General features: G+C 43.1%; 1 long non-coding RNA gene across 3 annotated transcripts; it reads left to right on the top strand.

Annotated features, from left to right (window-relative positions):
* Window positions 1–4,090: 4,090 nt before the first annotated feature.
* On the top strand, window positions 4,091–25,096 carry LOC144277018 (uncharacterized). Of its 3 annotated transcripts, XR_013348382.1 has the most exons (4): window positions 4,091–4,385; window positions 6,253–6,338; window positions 20,486–20,616; window positions 22,399–25,095. It is a non-coding gene; the product is annotated as an uncharacterized LOC144277018 (long non-coding RNA). The 3 variants fall into 3 exon arrangements; XR_013348381.1 differs by lacking the exon at window positions 4,091–4,385 and having other exon boundaries at window positions 6,009–6,338; window positions 22,301–25,096; XR_013348380.1 differs by lacking the exon at window positions 4,091–4,385 and having other exon boundaries at window positions 6,009–6,338.
* The last annotated feature ends 1,808 nt before the right edge of the window (window positions 25,097–26,904 follow it).

Here is a 26,904-nt window from a genome sequence, read left to right as displayed (position 1 = left end):
AAAGTTTATACCCTGATTGTATTCCTAATTTCTGAAATTGTTTATCACAAAAATAAATTTTAAGGCTTATTGAACAATTTGGATTTTTAGAATATTGCATTCCAAAGCAAGGAGGAATTATGACATGCCTGATATCCAAGCTAAAATCTTCCAATAGCATAGCTGTTACAATTTACCAACTTAAGACCTGCCCACATTAGCATGACACTTAGTTTAGTTTATTGTGGTTCAGACTGTAACTGTATTAAATTAATCTTTATTCACAGACATTTTAGAATATCCATCATTAACACTGCAGGAACAAGTTAATGTTTTACAGTACATGAAAACATAGAACAAGATACCATGTGATATTCTCCCATGATTCCTTTCACTGTGTACACAGACTTGCCATTGAATAATAGGAAATATCCAAAACTGAAGTCTATTACATGACTGCCTATTCAAATAAATACCTTTATTTATTTGAATGAGATTCTCGGATAACTCTGTTTACTTCCTGGTATGAAAGTAAATACCACACTACAAGTATTTATTTTGGAGGCATTGTGCTACCCATACCAGTGATGCCAGTCAGGAGCAACTGGCATAGTTCTGCAGAAAACCCTGTGAAACACTTCATCTTTTTAACACGTTTAAAATATTCAGGCTGCTCACTCTAGTAGTATTCAAATTTTTTAACCATTTAAAAATTGTAAGGAAAGCAGGGCCAATCTGTACTAAAGTTCAGTCCCAGTGAGGCTATGTTTTTTATGGTGGTTTTCTTCGTGAACATTGTTTTATGCATAAAAACTAATTGCAAATTGTGGATGAGCAAATACTTTTAAAGGCACTTTGTATGTGGCATAATGTGCACTGTAGCTTGATGCCTAGTGTGGTCTAGACACTAGAATGCTGCAGAGACATGCTGTTAGTGTTGGTTACATTAGCAATTGTATAACTGTTCAGTTGAATAGGATGTGACACTTTAAAATGTATAATTGATTATGTTTTGCAATTTTTGGTGATTGAAAATATTTTTATTTATTACTTATGCATAGTTACATGGCACACTCCAAGAAAATTAAGAAGTGCGAAAGAAGTTTAGAAAAGCATCCTACACATTACGTTAGATATTAGATTGAGATTTTTAAAAGTTGCCTAGGGACTATAGATCCATTTACCTATTCATTTCCAGTCCTTCTGACACTGGCACTAAAACTTCTCATCAAATGCTTATTTAGTGCTCAGACCACTTTCCCGTTGGCTGTTCACCACGATCTGGCACCTTGGAATCTTTTTCAGCAGTGAGATCAACAATGAATTGGTCACTGCTCTCCTGGTTTCGATGCTTTGGTAGAAGCTTCCATTGCCATTGTATCTTGCGTGTTCTGTGATTGTATCCTTCGCTCTGTAAGGCTCTCAGTCTGGCACCTTTCACAAACACAGAATTCGCACACAACATTTTCCAAAGGGGAAAGTGCGAAATAGGATCGATCTGCATTCCAAAATGAAATTGGATCTTTTGCAAGAGATTACAGGCGTTGCCATTGCTAAAAGAGGTGACAGTAAATAGAACGTGCTCTTCAAAGCAGCTCTTTTCTCCCGGATAAGCAATTTTACATTTACCATTGCATCTCATTTACGTAATTGACTACCCTGTGGATATATATAACCATCGCTTTATGATCTAAACATGGATGCAAAAATGAAGGTGGCTGAAATATCTGGACTCAGACAATGAAAGCATTAAGTTCTTCCCTCTTACTGAGAGAATATACCTGACATGTTGGTAAAATGAAGTGAGAGGTATCAGTTTAATATTTAATACATACTCTGGCACTGTAGTCTATCCTTCTATGGAACTCGTGAGCTAGTTGGTCTTTTCCACCTCTTTAACTACTATTATCTTCTAGACTAGCAGGAGTAGAAGTTAGTCCTATAGACTAGGACTAGTAGTGTAGGGAACAATGCTGCCCTGGCAGGGCTGTGTATTAGCTCTCCTCCTATCTCTAACATCCTTTTGTCAACTGTTGCAGCCAGCCAATTCAGGAAGCTGTTGCAAACACCTTGATTACTCAATGAGAGCTCCTGTCAGTGAAGCTGCCCCATTGGTTGACTGACGTCACAGACAGACCAGGTGATATGACCTGACCTGACTCTGTCCCACAATCCCATGCTGGCTGGGAAAGTCTGGTGTGTCTTCTAAGATACATTTCATGTGTTTGTTCTGAAATGAAGGCTTTGCATATTAACGCCAGTTTCTACTGTTATATTTTGTGTGTCATCTTTTCCCATTGTGAGGCCTTGTTTTAAAGCTGGTGGTCTAATTTGATTATAAAATAGTACTTGGCAGTAAAGACATCTTAAAGGTTCAGACAAACAGCTGTTAATGGTTTTAAAATGTTTATGGGAAATTTTTAATGTATAATTTTTCTTTTTAACCATAAAGTACAGAAAGGATTAGTAATTTGCTATCACTTTTGTTTTGTTCCTGGATGAACCTTCCTTAAATATTTGGTGGTCTCTCATTTCCATATTTTATTGAAATTTCCCATTTTATTTTTCATTCCAGATTACTTTTGCAAAAGTGAATTTTCGTTAGATCTGAGATGTAGCCCTCCTCTTTTGATCTTCAGATCTATAGACATTCAGGTACTACAAAAATAGGTGGGACAATAAAACCCCTCAGAGTTACAAATACTTCAGGAATGATGGTTGTTCCTAACTCTAAACAAAACATTATGGCTGTTTACAATTGAACATTGACTTAATACAGCTTTTAAACTTTACTATGCAGAATAAAAATGCTGCTTTCCCTTTATTTTTTAGTAGTTCACATTTAACACAGTACTGTACTGTATTTGCTTTTTTTTGCGGGGTGGGGGAGTGTCTCTGCTGTGGTCTGATTATGTACTTCCAGTTCCAAATGAGGTATGTGGTTGACTGGTTGGTTCGTAATTCTGCGGTTCTACTGTATATGAAAACATACATAGAAAAGAATGTATTTTGTATGTTGTTTCAGCCTTTAAGGACCATTCATTTTTTGCTCCCACTAAACACAAGAGAATTGTGTATCCTTCAGACTTGGAGTGGGATAGATGTCTTGATTTTTTTTATTTGTTTTTTGTTTCAGTTCATTTAATAGACATTCCTTTGGGGCGCATGAGCTCATTCTCCAAGGTTTTTTGCAGATTTATAAATATGACAATGTCAAAAGTCATCTTTTTCTTAGTCCCATTTTTGGTAGGTATCAAAAGCTTAATCCTAAAGTGCACCAGAGCTCTGTCAGAGCATCCTGATGATTCTATCCATCATGTAATGGGGCTTGCACACCAGGGAGGGCTAGCTCAGGAATCCTCAGTAGCCTGTTAATAGCAGCTTTAAAGGCCCTACCTGGTACCAACAGAGTGGCCCCAGCAGCCGAAATGGGGGCTATAAACTGATGGATCTGGCTGTTAGGGAATATCTCCAGTGTAAGGGGTTACATGTGACTCAGAGCTGGTGTAATGGCTGTACGTACCTCTCCAGTTTCCCCCCATGTAGGGGGTACAACTGAGAGGGTGAAATTCACCCTTTCGGAGTGGCCCTACACACCACTTAAACCTAATGTTGAGATCTTAAAAGGGACTTTGTGCATTCCTGTTACTCTAGGGCAAATTGCACCCTGAATGAATAGCTGAAAATATTGGTGGACAAGAAATTATCCAGCCCCTTTTTCAATCCAGCTACACATCATTTGATTTCGTGACCACCTCTGGTATTGAATTTCACATGCTGTGTATTGTGTTGTACGCTCTCTTCAGAAGACACCTATCCCAACTCTCATTACATTCCTAGGATAAAATTCACCAAAATGTTAAGAAGGCTTCACAGAGCTTCCACGCTGAATAAAAGAATCAGTGTGGGAAGGGGGTTTAAATCTTATCAAGGTGTTTATTCTACCAGAAACAAATTAGCGTAATCTTTAGTGTTTATAGTCCTATTCCCTTATTTATTTTAGACCAGTTTTGTTTGTTTGTCTGTTAACGGGCCCATCATCATGATTAACCATCGGGTACTTTTATGCTGCATTTTGGTTATTACATGTCTTGTTAGCTGCAAGTAATAATATGCATTGTATAGCCTTACAGTGAGCATGCTTTTATTTTGCATTATTGTGAGCAAGAAAAGATCCATGTTCTTGAATTCATCCCTCTATAATGTTATGAATCTAAGTCAGTTGTGCACGGGAAAGCTTGTGACAGCCTATTACTTCTGTGTTTGTATTCTCTTAGGTTCCCATACCACACCCATCACTACATACCCAAGCACTTTCCAGAGTCAGCAAATTAAACAGAGAGGCTAGCGTCTGTCAGTTGGAGTTTCCTCTCCATTTCTGTTCGTCTTCATGGGGAAAAATGCATGTATAGTACTTTTTTAAAGTTAATGCGCTAGGTGGGTGGTGGTGGAGTAATCAAGTTAAAAATTTCATAATTTGTCTAATAGTATTAGAGCCCCCACCAAGAACAGGGTCTTATTGTGCTAGTTGCTGGACATATGCAGAATAAGACAATCTCTGCCCCCAAAGAGCTTACAATATATAAATAGCCAAGAGAGCGAAAGGGAGGGAGGGGGAACAGGCACAGAGGTGTGAAGTGACTTACCCAAGGTTACACCTGGAGGTCAATGGTAGAACCAGGATTAGAGGCCAAGTTCCTGACTCCCCAGGCCAGTGCCCTCTCAACGGCATTTAGGCCAGAGTGGAGTGAAGTTGTAACTTTCGGTTCCTCTGGGGGTGAATTCTACGGCCTTGGATCAGCCTCAAGAAGGTCCCATCTCCGGCACCAGCCCTGAGCTGGGCTAATTGAAAGATCCTGGAGACAGAATTGGCCTTTTAAGTCTCCTTAGCCCAGATCATTTAGCCCTGTGGACAATAACAAAGCAGGGCTCTATGAGACGTCAGTGTATGCGGGGAAGCCCCAGGACGCTGTGCTTTTGGTAGTCTGTTGCTGAAATTGTGCCATTCCATTCTGCATTAGTTGCAGTTTTCTTATGGCTGATTCAAGCCCAAGTAAACTACACTGCCATAATCCATCTGGGAGGTGATGGCGGGCCTGGGTATTGTGCCACAGTCCTCTAACCAATTAGCAATGGTAAAAGGTGGATGCTGCTAAATGAAAGCCCAGCATCAGCTAAGAGTCCTGAACTGCAGGCTGCTTTGAGCTGTTTGGGTGGCATATAAACCAGTGTACACAGGGAGAAATAACTATTTTACTTTGATACATGTAGTAAAGCAGTCATGACTAGGTTGGCTGGGTTAGCCAGAATACAGTGGGGTAGTCATGGTTCAATTTCCGTAGGAGTTACACAGAGAGAGAGAGTGAGTTATGATGCAATTAAATAGAGCAGCAAGTTCCCAGCCTATAGTCCTGTCATGAGCAGACTTGGTTTTGTTGCACTGAGTGGTCCGTTACAAAAATATGTCCCTAAAATATATTCATGCCGAAATTCCCAAGATGTGGGCCATCCGCAGCTCCCATTGAGTCAACAGGAGCTGGAAGTGCTCGGCACCTCTGAAAATCTGGCTATCAGCTTGTAAAATGACCTGGAAGAGGAAATGCACCCTAGCTGATAGAGCAATGGATAAGAAGCTGGGATCTTGGGTTCTAATCCCAGCTGCTTAGTTACTGACTCCCTGTGCAACATTGGTAAGTCATTTGACTTTCTGTACCATGGTCTGCTCATTGGGGAAACTAGGTAAAACAGACGATTTCACTGATGACCAGGAGCTGCAGCTGACCTGACTTTTGCATGGTAAGTAAATTGTAAAATGTAGGATGTATTAGAGAATTAGAATTAAAGTCTTGGAAGTAGTATAAAATTTTACAGCACAACTGAAAAAATAAGAGTCCCTAGAGTTTATAATAAAGCAAAACCATGCATTAATGCCGAAGTACTTGGGATCACCAATGTCCTGTATTCTAAGAAAAGATTAATGCTTATTAAACAAATTTTTTTTAGTAGGATATTACGGCCAATGTTTTTGAGCCTTCAGCTGGGATTTTCAAAAGCACCTGAGTGTTAGGTGCTCAAATCCCATTGACATTCAGTGGGAGTTGGGAGCCTGATTTTAGACTCCTTTGTAAATCCCAGTCTGAGTATTAACTCTGCCCACATTAGGGGGGTGCCTTGATTTAACCTGTGTATAGACTAGTAAATAGATCCCTTTATAAATTCCAGCCTCAGTACCTAAAATTAGGCCTCTAACTCCATATTTATGCCCCTGTACAGAAAAGCTGTGTGCCTACACTTGCCATTGAAGTCCACGGGGCCTGCAGAAGCTGAGCACCTTTGAAACTCTGGCCACATCTATTAAGGTGCCCAAATATTGTTTTTTTGTTTCAATTTTAATAAAAAAGATGCGTATACAAAGCTCTAAGTCTGAGATGGGCAACCGGCAACCCAGCAGCTGCATCAGGTCCGCCGCAGCCCAGCTCAGGGCAGGGGAGCTGGTAGCACCGGGGTCGGGAGCGGGTGGGGTGTTAGGGTGGAGGGGCGGCCTGGGTGCAAACACGGGCATTCCATGATGCTGTGGTGAGAGCCAACAGTCTGAAGCAGGGGGCCAGGCCCAGCTCGCTCTCCAACCACCCTGTTCTGGAACCTTCCGCCCCTCAGAGGCAGGACTTGTCCCAACCCCAGCCCCACCCAGGCTTGTGTCATCCCCCTGGGAGGACCCTCCCCCAACACACACCCCAGCTTGCTAGAAGGTGTTAGAGGATTTTGTGGTCCTCTACTGCCTTATAGCTGCCCATCTCTGCTCCAGGTATCTTAATACATAATTAATACAGCAAAATCCCAACATTAAAGTACTCAAAAAGGGAACTCTTCTGGCTTACTACCTATTTTTTTAAAAAAAGCTTCCACCTACTGAGACGCATACTCGACCCTCTCCAAAACCCTGTTCAACAGATGTCTTTTGCAGCCTGCCTGGAAAGTCACCAGATTTGGGCTATTTTTCAGATTTATATGATTAAAGAGCCTAAATTTAGGCACACAGATTTGGAAATATTTGTCAATGTCAAGTAACTTCTTCCAGTTGCTTAAATTTGAAGGGCATTTTACTGTCTTGTAATGTTGCCCAGTGCGGTGGGGGCCCGGGAAGAAAGCACATACTTCTGGATTTTACTGATTATCTGGACTCGTTAAATATGGAGAGCGTATTCAGTGTGGTGTTCATCAATGTCAAGTTATTTAATGATCCTTCCTAAATTCAGGGGAAAACCTCTCTCACTGAGGTCACTTATCAGTTGTTGCTCTCATTGATCAGAAATCATCCCAGGGGTTGGCTAAATGATTTGGACTCTTGAACAGCCTGATGAATATATGAGTTCAGTTGGAAGTAGATGGATTTGTCATTTCAGAGTAAATTCCTGGAATAATTGCATGCAATCTATTCATAAAACTGTCTAGGGAATAATACACATGGTCTGAAATGAAATATGAGGAAATAAATCTTTTTAAAGGGATTCTAGCAATGATATAAACCATGTTTCATGCATGTGCTAGTAATCATCTATATAATTGATCATGATATGAAAAGCAAATGCGTTTTTACTTCTGGTGTTTTAACTTTAACTTTGGGGAAAGTTCTGTGGGCTGTGTTATACATAAAGTCAGACTAGATGATCAAATGATCCCTTGTATGAGCTAAAGTCTTCTGACCTTCTATTTCTAAAATGCTTGGGGTTTTTGGCATGTGTGTATGGTCTAAACAGTACGCCATCACTCTGATACGAGGGATGGAAGAGCATGGTCTTCAGCTGTATACCATCTAATGGCTCCATTATCCCTATATGATACGAATGAGTGATTCTCAGATTGTTTATATTGTGAAGCATTTAATATAATATAGGTGGGGCCATAGGTGCTGACTTCCTCTCCACCTGAGCGATGCTTGACCTCTGCCCCAGGCCCTGCCCCCCACTCCACCGCTTACCCCAAGGCCTCCCTGCCCCACCTCTTCCCATCCTCTTTCCACCTCCTCCCAGAGTGTGCCCCTTCCCAGTTCTTCCCCCTCCTTCTCAGCACCTCCTGCATGCCACAAAACAACTGATACACGGTGGACGGAGGCGCTGGGAGGGAGAGGGAGGAATTGATTGGCAGGGCTGCTGGCTGGCAGGAGGCGCTGAGGGGGAGCTGGCTGCCAGTGGGTGCTAAGCACCGGCTAACTTTTTTCTGTGCGTGCTCCAGGGCTGGAGCACCCACAGAGTCAGCACCTATGGGTGGGGCTGGGAGCTCTACCTATTATTCAAGTTTCCCAACACTTCCCATTAAAAGATGCTGTTTTCAGTTGCTTATAGCTTTGCCCAACTTTAACTATTTGGGCTGGAATTTTCCATGCCGGTTGTCTGTCTCAAGCTGAAATCGTGGTTCGTTTTTTGAGAGGGGAGTGGGGGGAATTTCAGCCAAAATAGTTCAGCCATTTCCAAGAGCAAGACCAGGGGAAAGTATGGAAAAGTGTGCTGTTTTGCTCTTGTTAAAAAGTACTTAAGACCTTATCTTTGAACAGGTGTAGCACTCCCCATTCTCTGGAGCAGGGACTTGAAATTTGGCAGAGGGCGTGGCCGTTTTGTCAGAGATGTGCCTTTTTGCCATCCCCAAGAAAAACCACCTGGTTTTGACCAAGTCCTAATCAATTGCAAACTGTGGTTTCTGTCCAAGGCTCAATAGAGACATGCTAGAGCTTAGCAGAGAACATCTCCCGAGTGGGAGAGCTCCGTGTGGTGGTTTTAAAGGTTCCATCCTTGTTTATGACCCATGTGGGTGTCAATAGGATGCCATTTCTGTTTTTTCAGTTTTGCTTTTTTTAAAACCTGGGAAATGACACACACACACACACACACACCTTCTGGTAAAAGAAGGTTATTAAGGTTGCACAGTCAAGCATTCAAAAGTCAGGAAATGCCAGAATTAAAGTTGCCCGTGTAACCTTAACTTGGCCCCTTTGTACATGAACATTATTGTAGCCTTTAATTACGTGATCACACATTATTTTTCCTCAGGACCCTTGCTGTAGTCAATGCACAGAGTAGGGACCTGCTCTGGGGATGAATCAGGGCATGTGGTGAAGGAAACTGTAGGCCCCCTGGTTCTGTGTTGCAGACACTGGGTGGCGTGTATGTAATGTAGTGATTGAGGCAGAGGGTTGCAGGAAGAGAAAATGGATGGTCTCAGGGCTAAGACAGGAGAAGGCTTTGTCGGAGTACTGGGCTCTGTTCCTGCTTCTGCCACGTAGTTCCTGTGTGATGCTGGGGAAATCACTTAAATCAGACTTTGCAGAGATGGTTGCTAACTCTTGGTATTTTCCATTGAATGCATCTGATGAAGTGAGTTGTAGCTCACGAAAGCTTTTGCTCGAATAAATTTGTTAGTCTCTAAGGTGCCACAAGTACTCCTTTTTGTTTCTGTTTCTCATTTCCTCAATGCCCAAAACTGAGACATGGGGCCTGAGTTACAGAAGTGCTGAGCGTACACAGTTGTGACTGAAGTCTATGGGAGCAGTGCTTAAAAAAAGAAAAAACCCAACATTCTATTATAATGCTATGAAATCTGAAAAATCACGTCTTAGGTGTCTCAAATTGAGCACCCCCAATTAATGACATCTTTGGACCTTAATTTTTCTGTGCTTCCTTTCCTCATCTGTAAACTGGAGATAATACCCCCTCACCTCTCAGGGTGTTGTGAAGATTAATTGGTGTTTGTGAAGAACTTGTACTATAGTGATCAGCCCCATAGAGCAACTCAACAGGCAGTTCACAAGTCTGTCTCCAGAGCTGGGTTTGTATATTGAACTGTAAATAAGGCCTAGGGCCACACGTTGAACAATGGGGTTAAAAAGAAAATACTGAATAGCAGCTCATTAAATGAACGCAGTCCAGTCTGTGTGCTGAATGTGGCAGTGATCTGTGGGGGGAAAAGTGTGTAACCATGCATGACCATTTCTTAATGCAGATGCACCCAGGGGCCAAGTTAAGGTTGCATGGGCAACCTTAATTCTGGCATTTCCTAACTTTGGAGTGCTTGATTTTTGCAACCTTCATACAGTAGTCTTTTAACAGGTTTTTTTGTGTGTAATCAATATCAAAGCAATGCAGAGAGACTTGGACAGATCAAAGCCCCTTTGTGCTGGGAACTCTTCAAACATACGGTCCCTGCCTGGAAGAGCTGACAATCTATACAGATTATTAGACAGACAAAGTATGGGTGGGGAAACAGAGGTGCAGAGAGCTGATGTGACTTGTCCAAGGTCACACAGCAGGTCCTTGGCAGAGCCAGGTCTCCTGATTCTCAGTCCACTGGACCATCCTATCTCTCCAAGATAAGAAATCCCTCTTGGGAGTAGGTTTCAGAGGGGTAGCTGTGTACGCCTCATTGTTTTTGCTCTCAGGAGTAGCTCCCCTTCCAAAACCCCTTTCCCACCTTCCCTGCATCATCTTTACTGTTCCATTACATGAAATAGCAATATTAGGATAATAAGGGAGATAAAAATGACAATAAATTCACCATCATCTGATGGATGTGGCAGCTGGAATAGGTACCCCCGTGCTATTTTTCCTCTGGGAGTAGAAATTTATATTTATTAGTACTGAATCTTCTCTCTCCCTGCTGCTCCCTCTAGATCATGTTGCGGTTTGTCTTGTCACTCCTTGGTTGAGTTTACGTCAAAGAACAGCACGAAGCAACCAGTCAAGTAAATGCACAGAAGTACTTGATTTCTTGGGTTAGGTTGAAAAAAAACAACACACCCATATCTAGAAGACTGACAGATGCTTTTCCATAGTGACAACAGCAAGTTGTTTTGCAGATGGTAGTTTGAGAACCGGCGACAGGCCTTTCAAAATAGGCATAGCACCTCATGCTGCGTGATCCTTTTAAGTTTCATAATCCAAGCAGGGCTGGCTGAGTCATTACTTGGATCCAAGAACTGCCAAGGAGCTGTGAGAAGTGGCGTTGGTTGATTCAGCAGGTGACACTCCATTTTTCTGAGTCGTTCTTGGCCCGGTGCCCAGGCAGAGTGCTAGATGGCATTGTGCTTTTGGAGCAGTGCCACCTTTCAGATGAGATGAAAAACAGGCTTTGACCACTTGTCACTATGCCACTTAAGAAGAGTGAGAGGGTTAATCCCGGTACCAGGGCCCAATTCAAGGTAAAGCACAGAGTCTACATCAGTTCCTCCTGCAGTTTTATTTGGATACGTTTCCTTTCGTGTCGGAACCTGTTGCTCTGCATAGGCAGGGCACATACTATAGAAGTGAGAGTCACCGTACCCTGAAGGGAAAACTCGCATCCAGGGGAGGATAGGCGGTGTTTTCATTGTTGCTCTCCCCACACGGGTTCTGCTGAGGAGAAAGAAGCTTTACTCCTCAGGAAGCCCTGCCAGTGGAGGCTGCTGTCGGGATGAGCTGAATCGATGCATCTCTCAGTTGCCCTGGCTATATCCTATCCATTGGAGGGAAGATTGTAGGCACCTTGTATGGCTCTCTTGTCCTTTCTTAGGGCATTTACTCCAGTAGGAGCTGGTGTAGCTGCCTCTCGGCAAATCCAGCCTGCTGGGTTTAACGGAGGCCATACCTACACTGTGGGCACTACCGTGGTACAGGAGCTGCAGCTCCATAGCATAGACCCCCCCTACAGCAAGGGAAGGGGTTTTTCTATCGCTGGAGGTAATCGGCCTCTCCGAGGCAGTAGCAAGGTTCAGCAGAAGACCTAGCTGCATCTACAGCAGGGATTAAGTTGGCATAGCTGTCGTGCTCAGAGTGTGAATTTCTCTACCCCAGGCCTCCGTTTGAGTAGCGGTTATGCTGCTATTTCAGTGTATTGCAGGGTTCAGATTTGATTGTGTTTTGCTTGGGCGCAAGTTTGGCTGTTCAGTTCTTTGGGGTGTGAGGGGTTAGAGAAATGCTAGATGAGTCACTCTTGCCCCATTGTGCTGCCTTGCATGGTTTCACCAAACTACATGGCCCCTTTCTTAGGGTTCCATTTTTAGATTCCTTGAGACTCTGTCCGTGCACAAACGCGTATTAGAAGTGTAACCCATTGTGCAGTTTGTGTTCCGTAACTCCTTCTGTGCCTGAGCTGCAGAGAACATGCCTGCTAAGTCTGCCAACTAGGACGCTTAGCCCTTTAGTTCGTGATCTTAGCTTTGCTGGCCCTAGCTTCAGTCCCCAGTGACAATCAAGGTGACAGTTATTACACTAGTAACTAGACTGGCTTGTGTATGTGTCAGTTCCCTGCAGTACTGCAAACGCATTATCACATCAAAGCGTCTTTTAAATCGGCTACACCCAAAGCGTTTTTTCCCTGTGCTGATCCTTCTGTGTGTGTTGTTTTGTCTGAAGCAAATTACGTGATGAGATATGCAGGGCTGAACCAAGCCATTTCAGTTCTGCTAGCCCTTAGTGCTAACCAACCGTGTTTTCTCTCATGTTCTTTTTATAACTCAGCTGGGGTGAGCACATTCATATAGAGGGTAAATAAAGATTATATGAAGTCTTCCCAATCTATGATATTCTTTCTGTTGCTATTAAATGATGAGCTTTATTCGTTTCCCCCAACCAAGAGGGCAATTCAGTGCACATGGAAGACTTTTATCAAACTATCCAATTAGATTTTATGGCAGCATAAAAGATGCATTTGAGTACTTCTCGTTTTAATCCAGTGTTCTTCACCTTTTGGCACTCCAAACTCAATGTGCACCTTAAAAAGGGCCGCAAGATACATTGCTGAAGCAATCCAGTCCATCTCACTGTAAAGGCTCAGGCCAAGATTTCCAAAAGCGACCAGTGATTTCTGGGAGTCCAACTGGAGACATCTCGATGGGGCCTGAAAGCGCAGAGCATCCACTCTCTGAAAATCAGGACCCTTCCAGCCTCTGAGGCTGGGCTCCCAGAAATCACTATTTGCTTTTGAAAATCTTGGGTGTAATTGTAAATGGTGAGTTAGATGTCACTTTGTTACATGGATTCACCTTCTCACATGTTCAGATTGCCCCCCCACCCCCATAAGAATTGCATCAGGCTTTAAACAAAGGGTGAGGTTTTCAGGGGTCTCAGCGCTGGCCTAACACTGATCCTATGTCTGGAGTCTGTAGGAATCTTACCTTTTGATTTAAATGGGAGCAGAGTTGAGCCAGCACTGAGCAGTCTTGAAAATGCCACCCTTAGGGGGCCATCTGCACAGTGAAACTGACTTGGGGATGGCCTGATTGTTTTGTGTTGGCCTGAGGGAGCAGTGACCATTGTCATGATGTCCCCTAAACCACCATGGCTAGACACTCCAGCTCCGCACCTCTAGAAAGCTGGGCATTCCAGCTTCTCAGTGATAAATGAGCTTTTTCTAGCTTTGGTGGTTTGAGAGAATTGACCATAAAATCACATTATTTGGATTATTCCTTTGTGTCCCTTTGTTTGGTGCCTGTAAAATCAAATCTAGCCCCGTGACCCAGCTTCCCTCCCACTGGTCTGAATTGAGCACATAACACTCTCAAAAGAACTGCAGTGGGACACACGGAAATCCTCCGTTTTGGTAAGCAGAATAAGGACTTTCCAGTTCCTAAGTATATGGCTGTAGAGTAAAATGTGCAAGAAAATCTGTCAACAAATTTCTTCTGGTCCAGTAGGCCCTCCCTTGTTTCCCTTCGAAAAGTTCCCTGCTCCACAGTACAATCGATGGAACTGATGTTAGCTAATATTTCTCAGTGTCCCCTGGTGGCTGTTCTGTGAATTCACTCTCCCAGTAAGTACTATTCTAATGCAGCTGAGAGAGAGTTCATTTAGCAAGGTAACATACTCGCAGTGTTTCATACCTGACCGGAAGTGGGAAGTACTAAAAACCCTGTTCCCAGGTGGTTAACCAGCCCAGTTTTGCAAACCCAGAAGGTTGGCAGTTTGGAGATGCACTTGTCCAAGAGGAAAGGAAGTACTTGTGGCACCTTAGAGACTAACCGATTTATCTGAGCATAAGCTTTCGTGAGCTACAGCTCACTTCATCGGATGCGTTCAGTGGAAAATACAGTGAGGAGATTTATATATACACACAGAACATGAAAAAATGGGTGTTATACACACTGTAAGGAGAGTGATCACTTTAGCTCATCTTAAGTGATCACTCTCCTTACAGTGTGTATGATAACACCCATTTTTTCATGTTCTGTGTGTATATAAATCTCCTCACTGTATTTTCCACTGAACGCATCTGATGAAGTGAGCTGTAGCTCACCAAAGCTTATGCTCAGATAAATTGGTTAGTCTCTAAGGTGCCGCAAGTACTTTTTCTTTTTGCGAATACAGACTAACACGGCTGCTACTCTGAAACTTGTCCAAGAGGTTTTTTGAACCTACTGATGTCAGTCTGCATCTGCTGAAGTTGGTTTGCTTATGGATCTTAAATTGATGATAGAGGGCAATAATTATGCTCTATGTTAAGAACTAAACCAGGTTGTGATTGGGTGTGGAGGATGTGGAGCCGGGGGGGAGGGGGGAAAGAGACTTCTGACCGTGTACATATTTTGTTGTTAAATTAGGGGATCAGAAACCTAAGCTCTCCAAGAAAAACATTTTTCAATTAAGTCAAATATTAAACCCTAAAATCCTCACTACAGTTCCTTTAAATTCTGTCCTCTTCACCATATACTAACACTGGTTAATGCTCAAATAAATTTGTTAGCCTCTAAGGTGCCACAAGTACTCCTTTTCTTTTTGCAGATACAGACTAACACGGCTGCTAATCTGATAACTGGTTATTTTGTTACTATACTGCCCCATTTATAATATCTCAGCAGGATCTTTAATCCTTTTGGATCTCGATTTATCTAGCAATCATGACAAATAGCCTCCGGGCTTCATTCCCACTAGTTACACAGCTGATGTTTCTGGGACTTAAATGGGTAATGTGGAGGACTGAAAAACACCTTTCAAGAATGTAAATTGCTCACCTCTGGTGGAAGACAAGGTAATTTGCATGAAAATGCCAAGTGCTCTTTGTAAAGGAGGGGAGTGTATGTTTAATGTACCTTTTTCTAATGGGCTAGCTAAATTACACATCCTTCTGCTTCCAACCCAGTGTTCAAGGGTTTGGGGAGGTTGGAGCAGTAGACAGAGGTTTTGGAAAATGTTACTTTTCACTGAAAGTCGATTGCTTTCAAACCCTTCATCTCTACATTTCAGAGCATTGCTGTAGATTCTACTGCTGTAACTCTCTCTAAAATCAACGGCACAGCTGTCCAGCATACTGGAGCTGTGTCCCTAACTTACAGGGAGGAGCCTTAGGTCTTGTCTACATGAGCAAGTTGCCCTGGTTTAACTCAAACCAATTTAGTTAATATGGTGCAAACCCCCCCTCCCCCCGGTGTGGACACTCCTATTTTAGTTTGAGTGTCTAATTATAACTTAGTTTAAATCAATTAGGAATTTTACCAAAACAAGCCAGACCAATATAACTCCCTTTATGTCAGTAAAAAGAAAAGGAGTACTTGTGGCACCTTAGAGACTAACCAATTTATTTGAGCATGAGCTTTCGTGAGCTACAGCTCACTTCATCTGATGAAGTGAGCTGTAGCTCACGAAAGCTCATGCTCAAATAAATTGGTTAGTCTCTAAGGTGCCACAAGTACTCCTTTTCTTTTTGTGAATACAGACTAACACGGCTGTTACTCTGAAACCTGTCTTTATGTCAGTGTAACCATGTCTATTCTAGGAGGTTGTAGGTTTGTCAATTTTGGTTGGACGTGTTCCTGGAGGTTTCATTATGACATAATCTTTAGGATAATTCCTGGAGGGTTGGCAATCCAAGCCGCTGCACTGATTTAACTAAATCTTTTTTTTTAACCAATTTAGCTAGATCAGTACAAAAACCTTGTTCAGACAAGCACTTAGTGATACTTCTCTTTGCCTTCCCCCGTACAATCTTTATTTTTTTCTGAGGTCAGCCCAGTTCTGCAGTGAGAAGTATCTCTTGAACTGTGGTGCAGGAGTGGACTTGATACGCTACTGAGGCTGCATCATAACTGGGCATCACCACCACTGGGCATCTTCAGAAATTCTCTCCCCTTTGCTCTGCCCCCCCTGCTAGCCATGGTGGGGGCGCTAGCATCAGTGAGGCACAGGGGTTTGGTTACAGTGCCTCATTGTCATTATTGTCCCCGGTGGGGAAGTGGCAATGGTGGGAGAACATCTGCAGGTGTCCAGTGTCCATGCCGGCTGACAGAGCGATAACTGGTTTTAGAGCTAGTGCAGTTGCAGGATTTTCAAATGCTTTAATGTGCATGCAGTGGCTTACTGACTTCTTGGCAATATCTCTCACCTGCTCGCTGATCCACCTGTCCCAAAAGCAGAGCTGCAACTATTGTAAGAAGGTTTCAGAGTAACAGCCGTGTTAGTCTGTATTCGCAAAAAGAAAAGGAGTACTTGTGGCACCTTAGAGACTAACCAATTTATTTGAGCATGAGCTTTCATGAGCTACATGCATCCGATGAAGTGAGCTGTAGCTCACGAAAGCTCATGCTCAAATAAATTGGTTAGTCTCTAAGGTGCCACAAGTACTCCTTTTCTTATTGTAAGAAGCAAGCTCATGAGCCTCCCAAGAGGTTAATTTAAGGTCAATAGAGACCCGGCGTGTTTTTCTGTGGGATCCAATCATTAAAATTGTTCATAACAGTGCAGGGCTCCATCCTGACCCATTCAGAACACTTTGTGGGCATAACAAGCTCCGTAAATATTGCAAAAATGCAAACGAAACAGAAGAGCCTTGTGTTGCTGTTGTAGACAGGTCCAATGCATCCTACATCTGTCCCAGATGGGCTTCATGTGGTGTTGTGATCCCCTGCGTCTGTTTGTCATTATTGAGTTCATTCCTGATGCATTAAGTTGCTACATCAGTGTCCGTTCGTTCTGCCATCCCTTGCCCGGCTCCAGACAATGCTGCGCCTTCTCTCTGGCTGGGAAGGCAATGGCACCACCATGTGGGGGATTGTTATGTACTTCTCTGAACAGGGCTCTCGCTGCAAAGGATGGGAGCTGGCTGCTGCTCTGATGAGTAGAGGTCAGCGCGTGTCCCATCGCGCAGGCTGGCGTGCATTGCCATAAATGATGTTTAGCTTGCACTGAGAACATTCCAAGTGTTGTGCCTTTGTGAAAAGGCCCTGGCCTGCTGTGGTGTTTAAAACACGTTCATTTCCTTGGTTTTTAACACATCTTTGCTGCTACCGCTTTCAAGCTTTAAGGTCGTGATTCAGTGAATACTTTTCCACCCCTCTCACACAGGATGGGGCGTCTTTCCTTTATTCTGAGCTGGCTGACTTTCTGAAAACCCCCACGTAAGTGGTGGTGTTGGAACTTGCTATTGCACAACACAGCAAAGTAACAATGATACTACTGCTTGGTGCTTCTCAGCGGAAGATTTCCGCGATCGACACAATTAACAACTCGTGCACTGTCCCTTTGGACAGCATTGAGCCCTACTGAGTGAGGAAAGCTTTGCAGGGACAAAATGGGGGAGGGAGGGCCAGTAGTAAATATCCCCTGGACAGGACACTCCCTCCTAAGCCGGGATGGACAGCCAGTGCATGTCTGATCTCGACTGACAGCTCTGAAATGAAGATATAAGCCATGAATTGAAACCAGGACCAACTGGGGTGAAGATAATCTTCTCCCCCCCCCCCCCCACACACACACACTCCATGCCACTTGTGCATGGGTGAGGTTACCAGAGAGTCCAGCAGTTCCTCCACACCACAAGTCGGGCCCTCTGTGGCACGTAGCTTGACCCCGTTCCTCCACCATCCCAGGAGGGTAGGAGAGGACCAGGAGCTGCAGAACAGTCCATGGTGGAGGGTGGAAGATAATTTGCACAAGCTTCTCCCCTTGCAGCAGCAGGAGATATGTGGATTCTTTGCACATGCACACATCGCCATCAGGATCTATTGACCTGATGTAGAGTCTCTTAGACCTCGTGTTCACTGGGAAGAAAGGTGTGTTCTTGAGTAAAATCCTCATGAAGACGAGGCAGGTTGTAGTTTTCACATTAGCAGGTCAAGGTAAGGACTATGGGGAAGTCTAAGGTTTACCTCAACTTGCTAACACATACTAGATCTACAAAATGCCTTGTCTCCATTAGCATTTGACCTCTTGAGTTACCACATACTAGCTAATTTGAGGCAAGAACACACCTTCTTTCCTAGTGAAGATGCACCACGCAGGAGTCTGATGGAGTTTGAGGACTGCCAACATAATGGCACAGCAACAGATTTCCCACAGGCACTCTTACAACAGACAGCACTCACTAGCCTTTGGCACAGGAAACAGTCCATAGTTAACCATATGGCTTCAGTGATTTTTAAGTAGAGAACACGAGACAAAGTGGTCAATAAAATATCCAGGAGTTAATTTTCAGCCTCAATCTGGCTCTTTAAAAAACATGCTCAGTCTCTCACACCCCAAAACACAAGGTAAGGGATCTACTGTAAGAACTAGTTGAAATGCAAAAAAAAAAAAATTTGGATCTACTTTAATGTTGGGGGTTGAGTTTTTGGGAGGAGGGGTAAGAGGTGAATCTTTTCAGGCATGTTGCCTGCCTATATTTTATTTTTCATTCTATATGTTAAGGTGCACAAAGGTCTTTGGGCATTTGCCTAATACATGAATGTGTATTATTATTAATTTTATAAAGGACTTTTGAAAGTTGCAAGGCATCCTTGACGTTAATCAATATTTAGGTGGACACATTCTGCTTAAAAATATCCAAGCCAAACTTATTTTCTTCCTTGTGTTACCAGTAACATTTTAATTGCTAAAATCAAGAGAAAGGTCAACTTTTATTTATTTGTTACCATTCCCATTATTTCATTTGGGAGCATTTCATTTGGGAGCATCTTGGGCAATGAAAATTGGCTTTTTTTCTACTGGCCGTTTTCACTTTCTGGTTCTCATGCACTTGCCCAGTGCTACAATGTTACGTATGCAAACACTGCAGACTCAAATCCAAACTAAACAACTATTTTCATGGATTATTTTAAACATCCCAGAAAATATTTTTATTAGGCCTGATTGACATTTTTCTATTTTCCAAATGTTGATGACAAATTCACACTTTTAAAAAATTGATTAAATTTCATGAGCCATTGTACAATTTTTAAAAAAACAGTTCTAATTTGATACCAGGTTTTGTGAAACATTTTACAAAACCTACAGCTGGGGACTAACATTAAGGTCAAAGGTCCCTTTTCAAAGATTTCCTTTGAACTGTAAAAATATGCTGGAGCAAAAACTAGCTTCTTGAGTATTGTAGTAATAGATTTTTGAAAGAGGTCCCTCTGTTGGAATGTAAGTTGATAATAACATAGTGTTAGTCTTGGTCAGGCTCTGCATGTGCAATATGCAGGGTCGTTACCACAGCTCTGTGTACAAACACTGTACAGATTTGTGCAAATAACCGGTGCTGTGGTTCTGGCAACCACAAGTGTTCAAAAATCATGAGATATTTCTTTTAAGCCGGAATGCTTTTTCAAAAACTAATAGATGTGTGATTCTTTTTATCCTTGCCTTTTGGTCTTTTAGCCTTTTACATGCTCTTTTCGCCTTGTCAGTAGCTTTTATCACCAACCCTGAAAACTAGAAACGTAATTTTTATTTTGAGATGAAAGATGAGATTCTCACGTAGTCACAGGATCCGGGGACCTGGGGCTGAAGGTAAAAAGCAAATATCAAAAGCCTTGCAATAAAATCATAAGAGTTAACCACTCTGCTTTTGGTTATTTGTGTGTGCAATTATCTGATTTGCAAGAGCTTTCGTGGTGATGGGGCATGCAGCTTAGGAGTGTAGTTGAGCACCTGGCCTTTTTCAACACCTTACCCTGTTAGTGTATGTGGTTTTTTATGTAATGTGAAATGCCTTTTGCATCAACACAGATGCAAAACAATGACATGGCATGGTGACATGGCATGGCAACATGACAAAATAGACCCTGACTCTGCCAGCTATTCTGCACAGGGGGCCCGCTGCAGTCACAGCCCTGTTGACTATTGATGTCCAGTTTGTCCTTCCTGGAGGGTTCTCCACATAGTTCTCTGAGCCTGGACATCGGGGAGGCGGTGGGGTGGGGGGGAGAGAAGGGGGTCAGGGAGAACACACTCAACTTTCTCCTGAGTTTTCACCTAAATTGACTAAAGGGTCACTGCAGAGCAATGCAAGACACCCCCTCGTTTTCATGAGCAACTTTGGCAGCACCTGGGTCTAGAGCCTTTGTACAAAGTCAGTTGGAGCCAATGGAAGGTCTCCCAGTGAGCTTTGGATCAAGCCTGGGAAAGGTACCCCGGCTTTCATATGATACTGGGCCACCAGCCTGGCAAGTAGGTTGGGGTAAATGTTTGAACTGAGATTGTGTGTTGGATATGTGGCCTGCCTCTGCTTTTATCCCAAATATGATGTGTGTGCGTGTGTGAGAGAGAGTTTCTCCTGCCTCTTTATGCAGTTACAGACTCCGCACGGCCTCTAGATGTCCCCTCTCCTCTTCTCAGAACACCAGCACCAGGCAATGCAAGAGATCCAACTGCACGACGGCCCACTTCTTCAAGGAATAGACTCTTCTGCACATCAAATCAGGTACAGCAAGGCAGTCGCCCCTGGTACTGATGACCACACAGCGCTTTGTGATGCTTTGCATTTCTGTAGCCAAAGCACTTTACAAATGTTAGCTCACCTCAGAGAACCCCTGTGAGGCAGCTAACTATTGTCCTCAGTTACTGGTGGGGAAACTGAGGCACACAGGCTCAATGACTTGCCCAAGGTCACAAAGAGAGCTGGGAATAGAACTCTATATGTGAGTCCTAGTCCCCTGCTTTAGCCAGGCCCATAAGACCATCCTTTCCTCTTGTTCTGAAACACCTAGACCCGTTGGACCCACAGGTTCAAGTCCTGGCAGGGTTGATTTAGCGCTCCATTCTCCTTCAGCAGGAGAACAGAGTTCTCCTCCACGCCCTATGTGAGAGCCTTGTGGAAGAGGCCTTAAAGCTCACTGTGCCACTCCTACAGGTGGATCTTTGAGCCCTTGGCAATTCTTATAAGTGCTCCGATTCTCCATTCCTCCTGTGCTGCTGGGCAGGGACCTGTGTGCCATTTGCTTGCCACCCTCCACCTCAGACAGGACCGCATTTCTTTTCTGCTGTTCGCAGACGTGCTGAAGTGCTTTGAGATCCTATGGGACGAAAGGGCCAAAGGCTTAATGTCACTCTATTCTTAATATCAAGGCAACTGCACCCAAACCACCAGGGGATGCCTTGGCAATGTGCCAGTAGCTTAAGATCTAGACCCCTCATTTGCATATTAATTTACATATTTAATAGCCTTGACTTCACTATTTGCTTCTTTGGTAGGAGACATTTTTAATACAAAAAATAGTGCCATGTTGCATTTTAAATACATTAGCTCAGATCCTCAGCTGGTGTAAATCAGCATAGCTTCATTGTAATCAAGGGAATGACATAAATTTTCCTCAGCTGAGGATCTGGCCCAGTCCCCCTAGTGATCCTGAAATGACTCACTTCTCCGTACATCAGAGGAAGTTTTGACTAATCCGGGTAGTTGAAGAAGCCCAACTCAGTAATAAAAAGTTTGTTGAAAGCTGCTAAAGTGCTGTTGGATAGCACCTAGTGGATAGAACACTAGACTGGGACTCAAGACCTGGATTTTAGTCCTGGCTTGGTCACTGGCCTGCTGGGTGACCTTGGGCAAGCCACCTCGTCTCTGTGCCTCAGGTTCACCACATGCAAAATAGGGATAATGATACTGACCTCTTTTGGGATCTACTGATGAAAAGCGCTACATAAGAGCGAGATATTATTATTACTAGTTATGTGAGTAAAGTTAAGTACATGTGCAAATGCCTACAGGGTCGAGATCCTGGATGGGTGCAGGGTCTTGAACCCTGAAATAGGTTTATATTTGGTTAAACTAAACTGTAAATGAAATAGAGAAAATTAGTATTATGGGAAAAAGTTAGTACGATAAGAAAACCAAACTGCCTCCTGCACTATCAGAAATGGTGGCGAATAGTAAAAATTTAACATTTATTGGACAGTGTTATCTGAGTTTCCCCTGTTATTTCTTGTTGTTAGAATAGGGGAGACTGTGACTTTTCACATACCACTTTGGGTAAATGGTGACTTTTCTATGGAGACCACCGTTATTGCAGGTGATTATGTGTATTTGCAGGCACAGGACAGTGCTGAACTGAGAAGATGAAGCAAAGTAATCCTTAGATATCATAATCTGTTCTGTTCATTCCCAGTTCAAGTGAGACCAGGAGTTCATCAGGAGAAAGAGGGGGGCCAGTGGTATTCTGTGCCAGAAGCAACGGCATCTTGTTGTCATTGTCCTTCTTTGCAGAGAGCGAGTTATGAACTATGGAGGCCAGTGAAAGGATGATTCTATCGCATCCCCTGCAATATGAAGTCCACTCATCCAGAGCCAGTGGAACAGCATGGGAAAACATTCAGAGAGAATTGTAGATTGTTGTGACCACATTGGGAGGGCAGGTAGATTTGGGCAATTCTTCTCTTTCTGTTGGAACGTAGAGGGGTTGGACATACTATGCAATTACATTTTCAAAAGACTGTTACATCATTTTATCTTCTAACTGTACTGTACACTTTATAGAACTGAGCAACCCATTGAAAATCCACCCAGAGTGGAGAGTTTGCTGAGGTGTTCATATCCCAAATCTGTGGGTACCCCAATCTGAGCGTGTATCATGACCTTTAAGATGTTGGAACATTGCAAAGGTTGTGATGCCACTGCTTTTAGAAGATTGTAGGACTCGCATCTCCTGGAAACTCACCTGTTAAGTGGTCTCTGAAATGCAGTGATGGTGTCAGTCCAGTTTTCTAATGGGACAAGCGTTCATTTTGCGAAAAGCTTCCGTTATATTTGGCACTAGCTCGGCACCCATTCATTGCTGCCATGATTGAGTTTTACAAGCATTCCTAAAATGCCCATCACAATGCATGGTACCAAGCAACATCTTCCCACAAATAGGGAGGTTAGTAATTGTGACCCTCCATTAGAGCCAATCTAGTTTGGTTAGGCTTAGAGAGGAAGGAGCCATGATGATTGACCACAGCCTGTAAAGACGAAGTTTCAGGGTGTTGCAGTTAGTGAGAAGGCTGAACAAAGAGATATATTCTCTCTTGCTCATAAAGGGCCTCGTTCACGCAGGTCTATCATATGGCAGAGGTGACCTCTGCTTGCTTCCACAAACTTCACCTTTGTAGTTGCTTAATGAATTTGGATGTCCAATACCCATTAAAAATTAATGTAAACCACATATCCAAAGCCACTGGGCAGCTTTGAAAATCTCAGCACACTGATAAAGCAATTTATGGGTCTTAGATATGTCTAGGAGCCTGCCCCATTGTACCTAATCTCCAAGTTACAGTCATTTAGCTTTATCGAAAGGTCTCCACAATAGACTCTGCTGTACTGGATGCAGCAAATTCTCTTTTATTTCATTTACCTGTCCTTGTTTCTTCCTTTTTTCATGATCCAGAATTTGTATGGCAACACCTGCACTAGAGTTCTTTAGAAAACGGATGATCTTCCTGTATGTTTTGACAGCACCTAACATTGTAGCAACAAATCGGAGAAAAATACCAGCACCACTTTGAGGTATCCCTAAAGTTTCCAGTGCAATGTTGTTAGACAATGAGCATGTTTACTAAGTGATGTATTTTCACTTGTCACTCAGGGGCTCTTGCTTAAGAGATGCCTCATGTTGCAGCCTGAACTATACTTAAAATAGCCCATTCTTTTGAGACCTCCCTCAGTATCTAGGAGTGGGCAAGGTGTGTTTAGAAATGGAGATTCTGGCTTGGATTCTGCTGGGCTTAGTGCCTTTAAGGTAGACCTGTGACATTACTAAAGCTGAATTTTGTGCAGTTTACTTTTCTTTGGTTTTTTTTAGAGTGATATTAATTATACTATTCAAGAAACTCAAGGAGAGAAGTGTGTAAATGCTGTGATTATATGAATACTTTTCCCAGAACAGTTTTGGTTTATCATGCAAACCTGTAAATATGTATTTACAATTTTAAAAGCACGTCTTTGCGTCCCTATTGTAAATGCTCCATTTTTAAAGTTTTGTATCTTGTTACTCCACTAAAGATTGCAGCACCCAGTTTGACCTTGCATCAGTCCACACTAAAAATCCATTACAGTCTGAGCCATGGTAGAAAAATATCCACACCATCAACAAGAAATGTCCCATTATTGCAGTAAACTTTTCACTGTTTTCCCCTTAGACAACAAAAGAAGATTCTTTGGAGGCAGGGAGTCCATCTTTGCACAATAATTGATTCAAACTCATGGCATTTCTATATGATGATGGGGACATTTTCACCTCTGCATATTCAGGAAAATTCACCATTGTTTTCCAGGGCAGAATTTCAATTTTGCAACAACCCTCCACCATGCCTGCTGGTGAAACTTGTGAAATTTTGCCTTTGACCTCCTCTTCCCCCCCCCCCCCCCCCCATCACAAATTCTCATGAAAATTCAAGGCCGGGGGGAGACCCAGGTTTTGCATGTACAAATTTGCAAGGCTGACGCTGGTAGCTCTGCAGCACTCTCATGACACTTGTTTTTAAAATAAAAAATTCAGTATAAACAATGTGAAGACGTGGTGTTACCTGGTGGGGCTTGAGTTCTGAACATTGCTCTGGAAAACTGAAGACTCTGTCTGCCATGTAAAGAAAAAACAATAAACTAATGTGACGAATTGTCGCGTGGGAACGGTTACTGACTTGCCAGCACTTTCAGTCCACCAGTTTTGAATCTCAGCCATGCAACAGGAGGGGCTGAAATGGAGAATTCCTTTGTGGGTATCTCCTGTAACTTAAATGCGGCCAAAGGATATTTTTTTTTTTTTTTTTTTTTTTGGAGGCGGGAGAGTGGAGGGGAGAAAATCACTGTAAATAAATGAATATTCCCAGTGTAACACTGGGTGTCAAGGGCCCAGACCTGCTAATAATTATGAACAGGAAGGGCTGAGTGCTCCCTTTATGTCACTACCATCTGCCATCTTTTCGGACAAGGCCAAAGCATCATCCAAGCCTCCATGTTCTTTGGGCCCTCCACCCACCCCATCAGCTCTCTCTGCTCCTGCAGAGAGCAAAGATTCCTGCATTCTCAGGAATGTGCTCACACTCACTATGTGAAGATGCAGCAGCATGGTCTAGTGGATGGACCACTGGCCTGGGGCTCAGGAGATCTGAGTTCTGTTCCTGGCTCTTGCAGTGACCCAGGGCAAATGATTTCCCATCTCTGTGTGTCCCTTCCAAATCTTTGTTTGATCTATGTAGACTACAAGCTCCTTGGGGCAGGGACTGTCTTATGATGTGTTTGTACAGCACAACAATCTTGGTGGGGGCTTCTATGAACCACCACAATATGTACAAATAATAATTTAAACCGGAGAAAGCTTTTCTGAGAAAAAAGAGCCAGAGGACATAAATCGGAGCATTTTAATGGTGTGGCATCTGGACAGACTGCAAAAAATTACTACAATAGGGGTTAGAGAGTTTGTTAATGGAGAGAAATTTCGATGATCACGCTATGCCTGCTCTTGTCAATGCTCACAACTTTTCCTTCCACTCTGCTGGAGTTCTCCAAGAGTCCCCATTTTCAGGGAGGTAGCTTTCTGCTTTAAAAAGAACTCAAGCTCTTGATCTTTCCAAACCCTCCAGACAGTTGGACGAAGGGGTTAGTCATGTAATCTGTGCAAGCTCACTCTTCTCTCCTTTGATTTCCCTCCTTCTTAGATTAGCCTATTCTCTCTCCCCTCCCCTCCGCCCCCCCCAAGGGAAGGGTCCTTTGCTCAATCTGTTTATGAAAATATGTTTGATATTGGTTCCTCAGACCCCTCTCTCTGGGAGTAATAGGGCTGGGAAAGAAGTCCAAGGTTAATTATACAGAACAGTATACATGTTCAGAAATGGAACAGAGTTATGTCAGCTGTATCCATCCATCCCAGCCAGACTGAGTCTTTATATCCCATTCTTCATCCCCAGCTTGTAGTTACCACCTCCTGAAAATGAGCTGTCCAGAGTTAAATGCCACTAGATTGTTAGTTGCAGTGATGTTGCTGGAACGTATTTGGATGCTTGAACATGACGAACAGCCTGTGACAATCCATCCGCCTTGCCAGTGTTTCCACAATGACGTTCCCACTTGCCCACACCAAAGGTAAATCTCATTATCATGCATGATGCAGCTCATGCACTTGATATCAGAGAAATATATGTATTCACGGCTTGCACGTGATTTTTCAGCTAAGATCAAAGCAAAACTCAAATGAATAGTCCAAGGCAGGCAAAAGGTGCCCTTTACAGGAATCATGATAATGAACTGTTGGGGCTTATCCAGTTCCCAGTAGACAGCGGTTTGCATTACAGAAGAGGCGTCATTCTAACTGGCACCTTTGCTGGACATCTCAACAGAGGAGCCATGAATGAAAGAACCGAGGGGACAATTAATGTCACCTACTGCGGGAGTCGTTCCAAGACAGGGTTTTAGACTCCAAAGATCACTGAGAAAGGAAAGCAAGCCACTGAAGAATCTGACATAGCTTCCCTAACCTAAGACCACCTGTCATCCAGGTAAGAGAGGCTGGGACTCAGAGGAATAGAGAGAAGGTAGGTGGGATGGCGGGTAGGATTTTTACTGGAACATTTCTCATCTGAACACATTATCTGAGGTCTGCTCTAGAACGGGATGAAGGTGAGTAGAGTGTGGAGAATGGTTCCCTGAACCCATTAGTTCATCTCTGTTACAGAACAACCGGATTCAATGTTGAGCAAATTAGTGGTTTGAAAAGGAGATTCTATGCTATTCCTTGTG

This window comes from Eretmochelys imbricata, chromosome 18, assembly GCF_965152235.1.
Source record: "Eretmochelys imbricata isolate rEreImb1 chromosome 18, rEreImb1.hap1, whole genome shotgun sequence".
Lineage (NCBI taxonomy): Eukaryota > Metazoa > Chordata > Testudines > Cheloniidae > Eretmochelys > Eretmochelys imbricata.
The sequence above is the reverse complement of the archived record's forward strand: the minus strand, read 5'-3'. Positions and strand labels throughout refer to the sequence as shown.